We start from the raw sequence: 10,306 nt of genomic DNA on the forward strand, positions 1-10,306 counted from the left end.
CGAGGTTCGAATCCCCACGCACCTCTAGGCTTTGAATGCCCATGGAGACTGCCATCCGGAGGCCATGTAGAAGGGCCTTGTATTCGACTGCATTGTTGGAGTCCGTATACATGATCTGGAGTACATATTGCACTGTATCTCCTGTTGGGGACGTCAAGACGACGTCAACCCCCAGACCCGCCAGCATTTTGGAGCCGTCAAAGTGCATGGTCTAGTTGGAATATGTGCCGTACTCTTTAGGGAGTTCGGCCTCAGTCCATTCAGCGACAAAGTCGGCCAAGGCTTGCGACTTGATGGCTCTCCGTGGCTTATATGTTATGTCGAACGGACGGAGCTCAATGGCCCATTTGGCAATCCGGCCCATTGCGTCGCGGTTGTTTATGATATCGTTAAGAGGTACTTCGGAGGCTACTGTTATCGAACACTCTTGAAAGTAGTGTCGTAGCTTCCGGGATGCCATGAACACTGCATATGCTATCTTTTGGTAATGCGAGTACCAGGATTTGCATGGAGTGAGGACAGTGGACACGTAGTAGACTGGTTTCTGGACAGGGAATTTGTGTCCGTCCGTCTCTCGTTCGACGACGAGGACTGCGCTTACAACTTGGTGAGTTGTCGCGATGTATAACAACATTGGTTCACCGATGTTAGGCGCGGACAGGACCGGGTTTGTTGCTAGTATGGATTTTATTTCTTCGAGTCCGGCCATGGCGGCATCCGTCCACTCAAAGTGTTCAGTGCGCCGGAGGAGGCGGTAAAGGGGTAATGCCTTTTCCCCCAAGCGGGAGATGAAGCGGCTTAAAGCCGCCACGCATCCAGTCAATTTTTGTATTTGCTTGAGATCTTTTGGAATATCCAATTGTGACAGAGCTCGGATCTTGGCTGGGTTTGCTTCAATTCCTCTACCGGATACGATGAAGCCCAAGAGCTTTCCGGCTGGTACGCCGAAAACGCATTTTTCTAGGTTAAGCCTAATGTCATATGTTCAGAGGTTATCGAACGTGAGCCTCAAGTCGTCTATTAGAGTTTCGACATGCTTGGTTTTGACGACCACGTCATCGACGTATGCTTCAACCGTTTTGCCGATCTGGTTGGCCAGACATGTCTGAATCATGCGCTGATATGTTGCGCCGGCGTTTTTGAGCCCGAAGGGCATTGTGTTGAAGTAGAACGGGCCGTATGGGGTGATGAATGCTGTTGCGGCTTGGTCTGATTCTGCCATCTTGATTTGGTGGTAGCCAGAGTATGCGTCGAGGAAACACAATGAATCGTGTCCTGCGGTGGCGTCGATGATTTGATCAATGCGGGGAGGGGGAAGGGATCCTTTGTGCAGGTCTTATTTAGGTCTTTGAAATCGACGCATAGGCGCCAGGATTTGTCCTTCTTTGGAACCATCACCAGGTTTGCTAGCCAGTCCGGATGTTTGATATCTCTGATGAATCCGGCTTCCAGTAGTTTGGCTAGCTCCTCTCCCATGGATTGTCTCTTAGGTTCGGAGAAACGCCGAAGAGCCTGCTTAACAGGCTTGAATCCTTTTAGGATGCTCAGGCTATGCTCGGCCAGACTGCGTGGGATTCCTGGCATGTCTGAAGGGTGCCAGGCAAAAATGTCCCAATTTTCGCGTAGGAATTCTCTTAGTGCGGCGTCTACATCAGGTTTTAGTTGTGCCCCGATGGAGGCCGTTTTTGTAGTGTCCGTTGGATGGACATGGAACATGACTATTTCGTCTGCCGGCTTGAAGGAGGTGGACTTGGTTCTTTTGTCGAGTATCACGTCGTCCCTGTCCACCGTGGAGCACAACGCAGTTAGTTCCTCGGCCGCTAGGGCTTCGGATAATGCCTCGAGGGCCAGTGCGGCTGTCTTGTTTTCGGCGCGGAGCGCTGTGTCCGGATCACTAGCAAGAGTGATGATTCCATTGGGTCCGGGCATTTTGAGCTTCATGTACCCGTAATGGGGTATAGCTTGAAAAATTGTGAATGCTTCTCGCCCTAACAGAGTGTGGTATCCACTGCTGAACGGGGCCACTTGAAATGTGACCTCCTCGGATCTGTAATTATCCGGCGTGCCGAACACCACATCCAGTGTGATTTTTCCTGTATAGCATGCTTCCTGACTGGGGTTTATTCCTCTAAAGGTTGTGTTGCTTCGCTCAATGCGGCTCCAGTCTATTTCCATTTTTCGTAGGGTTTCCTCATAGATGAGGTTCTATCCGCTGCCACCGTCCATGAGTACCTTGGTAAGTCGAAAGCCGTCCACTATCGGACTGAGGACCAGTGCGGCTGGTGCTCGGGCTGTCCGGAATTTAGGTTCGTCACCGGCATTAAAGGTAATAGCCGTGTCACTCCATGGGTTTATTGTTGCTACCTGGTAGACTTTGGTAAGGCTGCGGAGCGTTCGTTTCCTCGTGTTGTTTGATGTGAAAGTCTCGAAGACTGTTGACACCATACTGGCGTTCCAAGGGTGGTGCTCTGTGGATTCTAGAGTTAGAAGCTCCTCGCCACTTCTGGCCACCTGCCGGAGTATCCAACATGCTCTAAGGCTGTGAGTTGGTGTGGCGCCCTCTGTACTATGAATTTTACAGGGTCCATTGAGCCATCCCTCCAGTACAGTTCCATACCCTATAGAGGGTTTTTGTTTTTTGTTGTTTGGCCCAGGTGCCTGGCGATAATGCGCCCTTTTGTTTCGGACTGGGATTGTATTCAGGGTTAGATTGTCCCAGAATTTTGTTTCGGTTTTCTGAACTCTTTCTGCCGCGTAGTACTTTCGTACTATGGAAGCCAAGTCAGCGAAGCGTGTAATTTCACGACGACTTATGGCGTTGAGGATTCCGATGTCCGTGCAGTTGTTGCAGAAGAATGAAATTGCATCCCCCTCGTGACAGTCCCTTATCCTGTTCATAACCAGGAGGAATCTGTCCCAGTAATGGTGTACTGTTTCTCTGGGCTCTTGCCGAATTTGGGATAGATCCCTTATATTTGGGTGGGCGGGTGGATCTAAGACTCAGGATCCAAGCTCCAACGCCGGACTATATCCAAGATGTCATAGATCATCTTGGTCCAAAAAAGTTGAAGGAGTTTAGCCGAGCTTAATGCCAGAAAGGCCCTCTAAGGAGCCAACCACTTGCTTCCAAGCTATATGCCGAACTGCTTCCGAGGTGGTTAAGCACCTCGGTCATGGGCTGATTTTATTGATGCAATTTATTCTCTGACGAGATATATAGCCAGTAGCCCTCAAGGTGTGTATTGGTCTAAAACCCGAGATGCACCCGAAGGATGACATAAGACCGCTGATCCCAGTAACCGCTGAGACTCAGGTTGATTTGCAAAATCGGCCTGAGGATCAAGTCCTAGCTCGGCAGAATACTTCGGGACACAAAAAGCGGCGTGCTCAGTCCTCGAGACTCAGGTTGGGTGCGGCCGACCAACCTGAGGATCAAAATCTCCTCGGAAACTGTATTGCACTTAAAATTTTCTGCATAGAACAGACAATGCAGTAGCCCCCGAGACACTGGTCGGGTGGCAACACCAGATCAGGGGATCGATGTGCCCCTTTAATATTTGTAAGTAATAAGCCCAAAGCCCAGTAGCCCCCGAGCCTTGATGCGGGCACGGGTGGCCTAATTAGGGATCGATATCCATAGTAAAATCACAAATTATGTGTAATGAATCTATGTATCCAAGTACTTTATGTCATTAATGCCCGGACCCGCATTGTACAAAACTTTGTTGAACGACCATCAGCTTCCACCTCTTCGGCCAATAGCCGAGGAGTGTTTGTCCTACTTTATAAAGCCTTTATGAGGGCGAAGATTTACAACAAACAAGGCAATCTGGCCATACAGTTTTATAAACAAAGGTATGCGGAGAGACATGTTATATTACTGTTTAACAGAAGAAATGTCTTCCAAAGAAAATAGTCCCGCTATCGGTTCCTTTCTTTGGGTTGTCATGCTAAGCATGATCATGAAACCTCAGCTCCAATGTAAGAGCAAAATATCGAGGATTTAGTTTGGGAGGCCAGTTAATAGCCCCCTGTAGTGTTCGGCGACAGTCGAGGTCAAGCCGTAAACACTTCGGCCATTGTTATGAATGGCCCGTCATTTAACGCCGTCATCGGATCGCCGACTAGTTTACACTTATTGTGACAGTCAGTTTTCGGCTTTCTCCACTGAGGTGCTTAACCATGTGAGATGTAAGCACAATCACAGTGGTTCTCCCTTTGCACACCCAGCCGAACAAAGCGGAACATAGGAGGCAAGCGCAGGAGCCGGGCAACCCAACTATTGACCGAAGACACAATTCGAAACCGATGCATATATAGCAATATGCGAGAATGTTTTTTGCAGAATCTCTAAAGGTGTCCGGCGTTGCACTGCGAGACTTGTGCTGAAAACACACAAATAGTTTAAAAGTGCCATGGGCTTGAAAAGCCAAAAAACTTATTCAAAAGGTTAATGTCCGAACTAGATCAAGTGTTCGGTGCCAATCCGAAAATTGGACTTTAGAAAAAAAAAGGTGCTTCTGCCGTTCTTTAACATGACACATCCTATCTCAAAACTTCAAGCGGGTCAGCCTACGGCTTCCACCTCCTATCCCGAAGGCGGAGTACTTCTTACTAGGCCAGTTTAGCAGACTAAAATCTAGCGGCTTTGAGAGAGAAATTAGGCTCCCCGGCTAGTGACCGCACACTTGTGTCGAAAAAAAGGAGTGATAAATAATAAAAACTTTGCAATGACTAAGAAGAAAAACACTTATTACAAAACGGCTCAAATAAACATAAGAGCCCCCAAGTGACTTGGGTAAAAGAATGATTGCATGTACCGAAGTACTTATATCATATCTATGTTCAACCGAACTTTAAACGCATCTTAACCGACCGTCGGCTTCTCCCTCTTCAGTCAAGGACCGAAAAGTGTTATGTACTCCATCTGTCGAGAATATCGACGGTGTTTCCAATAACCAGGCAATCAGGTTATAAGGCTGTAACAGACAAAGCGCGCTCAGGGAACTTATGCTATATTACTGCGAAGAGTAAGAAGCATCTTCGAAGAAAATAGTACCCCCACCGATACCTTTCTTCGGTGCTCATTGTTATTATGAGACTTGTGCAATAGATGTTTTGTACTCATGAGTTCTGTTGTGTGCCAACCATGATTGAAAACAATAAGAGCGCTAGCTTTCGGCTTCACCCAGTCTGAGGTCCGGCTCGGTTGACCCGATCATGACAATCGCAGAGGTGCTCCCTTTACTCCCTAGCCGAACAATCGAGAACGTAGGGGTAAGCACAGGAGCCAGACAACCTAGCTTGCAAATTGCTTAAGTCAATATGGTGCATATTGTGGCGTAATACACGAACAAGGAACGAAGCCGTACAAGTATAATCATATGCAAGAGGAAAAAGCTTCATGAAGGAAGCCCCCAAGTAAACGGGGTATTTGAATTTGCGCGTCACAAACAAAGTTTGGACAAGGAAATTTTTACAAGCAACTTTTTTCCAAAAAATTATAATGCTTGGTCGAGCCGAACACAAGTTAAAAAATTTAAAACTTTGAGCATGAAGGCAACTTAGCTGGTTAATGTGTTCGGTATTGATGACGCGGTCCGAGCTTGATGTGGGACAAGGTTCCATCCACCAAGCCGGTCCCGAGGTGGCGGAGCAAAGAGCTCGGCACTCCAAAGTGGTGACATAGCACGGTCAATGCAGGACGGCAGGGTGATGCCGAAGTCCCCAGCATGGGGTAATGAAGTGTTGACGAAGCCCCCCGTCCAGCCGAGGTGACGCCAAAGGATATAGTCCGGCTGGATCATTTTCCTGTGCACAAAAAATAGTGCAAACCGGAGATAATAGTAATAATAATAAAAAAAATCGTTGCATAACAAATAATTTATGCAAAGTGAGTAATAAAAGAAATATGGCCTGGCGCCGAAGTTGATGTCGATGCAGGGCGGCAGCGTGATGCGGTAAAGGCATGGCAAGGCTTGAATTCACAGGTCGGTTCGAGTTCCGGATGCGGCGTTCGCCGGACTATGTACGAAACTGACCGAACCACCATGCGACCATCGTTAACGCGACCACCATTTGATAGACCTGTGTACATATGACGGACAAACCAGAGTAATAATTCATTGGGAAAAATGAACCCTAACAAGCAAAAAATACTAGGATTAATAGCACCTGGCTTATTTGTTGTAGCAATCCGAAGAAAGGTGATTCCCAAAATTGAGACTCGATCCGCACACCTATCGCCTGATGGGCGATAAAGCAACGGCATGGCGATGCTGGCAAAGTTTGGCTCGCCGAGGCAAAACCCTCGGTCCAGCTAACGTGACGGAGCTGGTCGGCCAGCGACGCCGAAGTCTTAGGAGTAGGTTGATGAAGAGATGATGAAGCCCCCGGTCCAGCGATGCAGGTCGTGACGTGGTCGATGCCGGCTTGATGAAGTGACCGTGTGGCGATGCAGGTGTGCCCGCTCCGTGTAATCCGTGGGGCGGCGATGTTGGTGACGATTTATCCTTCGTGATGCCGAACTATTGTTCGGCTGGCCGAGATGATGATCCGAAGAAATTGAGCTCGGCTCAACAAAGCGACGACGTGTCTAACGCAGGTCAGCCGCCGTGGAGTGATGTTGTCAGGCTGGTTTGACACCAGCGGGACGGTGAAGTTCGTATTGCAAGAATACTTTTAATACTACTGGGATGTGTCTGAGAATAAAACACAGCACCCCATACGAAAACTTCCTTCAAAAAAGATGTCCGAGATCCCGTTCATAAAGAAGATGAATTCGGGTCAGATTCGTTCTCGCGCAGAAAACAGATCCAAAAAGTGATGCACTAATCGGAAGTTACCCGGAGTTTGGACGGTCGGATCGAGCTGAATTTTTGGCAGGTGGTAGATATGGGAATTCCGCAGAAAATCAATGGTTGGATCCTCCAAAGTACATCCGAGCTAGATGCTGGATACCACGCCCTAAACTCATCCGGATTCTCGTCCAGATTCAACAGGGCTCCGGTATATCGGAGATTGCCGGAGATTCCTCCATCGGAACTCGACGAAATTTTTGCAGGGTTGTTGTAGACTTAATTCCGCATAATTCCACCGAAGTAATCATTTAAGCGAGGAGGCGGTGGCGGCGGATACTAGTTTGTTGTCCAGAAAAACAACACGGTCGCCTGAGGGCAATGTTGACGTTGAGCCCCCGAGCTCCATGGATGACTCCTCCATGATCTTGACAGAGGTCGGAGTTGGTGTTGATGAAGGCCTTCATCCGAACATGATGATCGAAGGTAGGGCGCAGTCCTCAGTCAAGCCAAGGTGACTAGTCGAGCTGGTGACGAAGAAGCCGACGTCGCAGTTGACCTGCAGCCGAGCCATTGATCCTTTTGTCGATCACATAGCGGAACTCTCAATGAAAGAACCAATGTCGGTGTCAAAACCGGCGGATCTCGGGTAGGGGGTCCCAAGCACTGTGTCTTAGGATCAATGGTAACAGGAGGCAAGGGACACAATGTTTACCCAGGTTCGGGCCCTCTCGATGGAGGTAAAACCCTACTCCTGCTTGATTAATATTGATGATATGGGTAGTACAAGAGTTGATCTACCACGAGATCAAAGAGGCTAAACCCTAGAAGCTAGCCTATGGTATGATTGTTGTTGTATATGTCTATCGACTAGCCTGGCCCCAGTTTATATAACGCACCAGAGACCTAGGATAACAAGAGTCCTAGCCGAATACGCCGGTGGGGGAGGAGTCCTTGTCTTGATCGCCAAGTCTTGTGGATTCTTCCTTGTATGCGGCAGCTGTCCGGACTGGCCTACAAGTATACGGCCATGGGGGGTCCTCGGCCCAATCCAACTGATCGGGAGACGACGCGTTGAGTACCCCCTAGTCCAGGACACCGTCAGCGGGGGGAACTTTTTTTGCGAAATACAGAGGCCCTTCCAGTGGGTCCTAGCTATCAGGTGGAGGAATCATTATTTTGCGCACAATAAGGAGGCATATCCCTGTGTGGGCCCCTACTGTCAGCCTCTTATGATGGCTGTTGTTTGTTGACCATGTTGACCTCGCCACACCGAGAGCACAAACCCGGTGGACGAGGGTGAGGCCCAGGAAGAGAACCACCCGGAGTCGGCGAAGCCACCGCAGCGGATGCCCATGCTGAGGGGAGTACGAGCGCTGACTGGTCGGCTGCGGGGTGAGGCTGACGTCGCCGGAAAATAACAGGATGTATGGGTGGTTAGAGGGATGGCCTGGCAGCAGCACAGCCAGTCACGAGAGGAGGGAGTCGGCAGTCCCGCCGGCGCTGGTTTGGGCGGCTAGAGCAGGAAGATCAGAGATTGAAGAAGCACGGCGGCCGTTGGATGGACATCCAATAGTCACTGCTATGTGTTGACTAAGTTGACAAAGCCTTGCGTATGCGTCAAAAAAATTTTAGGACAGCATCATCGTCAACCTAGTAGGCCCAGAAGTCAGCCTCCAAATCTGTGGAAAATAGCATACAACCCATTAGCCATTATTTTCAATAACTTACAGCCCATTTGCTAATTCTTAAGGATATTTGAAGCCTATATTCTTTCTATTAGCATTACAGACCATATATTCTGGGCACTGCTAAAAAATTCAACGAAATTTTGCATATTTCGGTGGGGTCCGAACTCTTTTAATCACGAAATTTCGAGTCACATTAAAAATAATTTTCAAAAAGTTATATCAAAATAAGATTCAAAAAACAATTCTCCGCAAAAAAAATGAATGAAATTTAGAATCTTAACTAGCAAGATGCCCGTGCGTTGCACGGAACATGAAGATGCATTTGTATGAGTAGTTTATCTTGTGGGAGAAAAGATGAAATTTTAATGTAATTGCGAGTTGGCTTTGGTTTTTATAAGAGTAGAGAGTAGAGAAATCCTGAAAAAAAATATGATATTTTAATGCAATTGTCGGTTGGCTTTGGTTTAAAAATTTACAGCCCATTTGTTACAACTTATAGCCCATTTTCTAGGGAAGCCCATTTCTTACTACTTACATCCCTCCTCGTCATGAAAGATTTGCAGCCCAGTAGGGCTGAGAAAAGCAAGTAGGCCTCGGTTTTGGTATTCTCCAAAAAAAAGAACTGGGCTAGCCAATTTCAGAAAGAAAAAATATATCAACTAGGCTTGTCATGTGCTTAATAAAAGCGTAAGCGTGGGCTAGACGGGCCACAGCCCCCGCACAGCGCGTAGTTGAGCTCCATCTCTGAAACTAAAAAACAACTGGGCGAGCTGATGGGTCCCTGGTGTTATCCGCTTGTTGTGTAGTTTTCTCGTTTATTGACTACATTGACAATGGCGTGGGACCTAGTTGTCAAACAATTAGGAGGAAGTATTTTTTTTGGCTCGTAATAACGAGGCACCTGCTTGCGAAATGCAATGACCCTGGTGGGTCCCTACTGTCAGCCTCTCCACGTACAGTCATCTCCTGATTCCTCTTGGTTATTGACCATGTTGACAACGCCAGACGACGGCAGGCACAGTGAGCGAACCAAGGCGAAGAACGGCGGCGAGGCCTCGGATGGGAACGAACAGCAGCCGTGGAAGATGCGGAAGTGTAGTGGCAGGTGGAGGGGAGTACGAGGGCAACAACATGCAACTCAAGCATACGAATGGTACAATAATCCCAAGGATTAATTGTTCATCAAATTTTTAGACAAAACCCAGATTGAACATGACAGTAACATCTAACCGAACCACTCTTTTTTGCAGTCACAAACAAATGGACCAGTCTGATCCATAAAATCAACATCCTATGCAAAAAAATTATTTCAGGATGACTACAACTTGTTGAAAATAGAAGCTGAGCACGTTTAGAAGCCCATTTGTCCACCTGAAGCTTAGTTTTTTGCTGTTCAACATGTCCATCTGTGAGAAATCTCTTGCGGTAAAAATTAAGCCTCATGGACAATAGTAACCTCGCATTCAACAGGAAGACTGTGACAAAGCTTCTGTTTGCCTAGTTGGATGCATATCGTTCCATCATTATTGTCCTCAAACGAATGTCATGAGAACTGAGAAAATCCTTGTGCTTATTACGCCACCGATTGGTTATATGTTTTTCTCCATGTGGTTCTGCCTAAGTAGACATGAAGATTGAAAACAATTACGGTCTGAAAAAAGAGTATGTCGAAAGAATGATAGTTGAACAATTAATTCTGGTACAATATATACGGGCTTTCAATGTGCATGAAATCATCACCTCTATGTATAAATTCTCCAGAGATCGAAAACATCGCAGCAAGCCAATAATTATGTCCAGATCAAAACTATACATTCT

The sequence above is a fragment of the Triticum dicoccoides genome, chromosome 3B, assembly GCF_002162155.2.
Source record: "Triticum dicoccoides isolate Atlit2015 ecotype Zavitan chromosome 3B, WEW_v2.0, whole genome shotgun sequence".
Lineage (NCBI taxonomy): Eukaryota > Viridiplantae > Streptophyta > Magnoliopsida > Poales > Poaceae > Triticum > Triticum dicoccoides.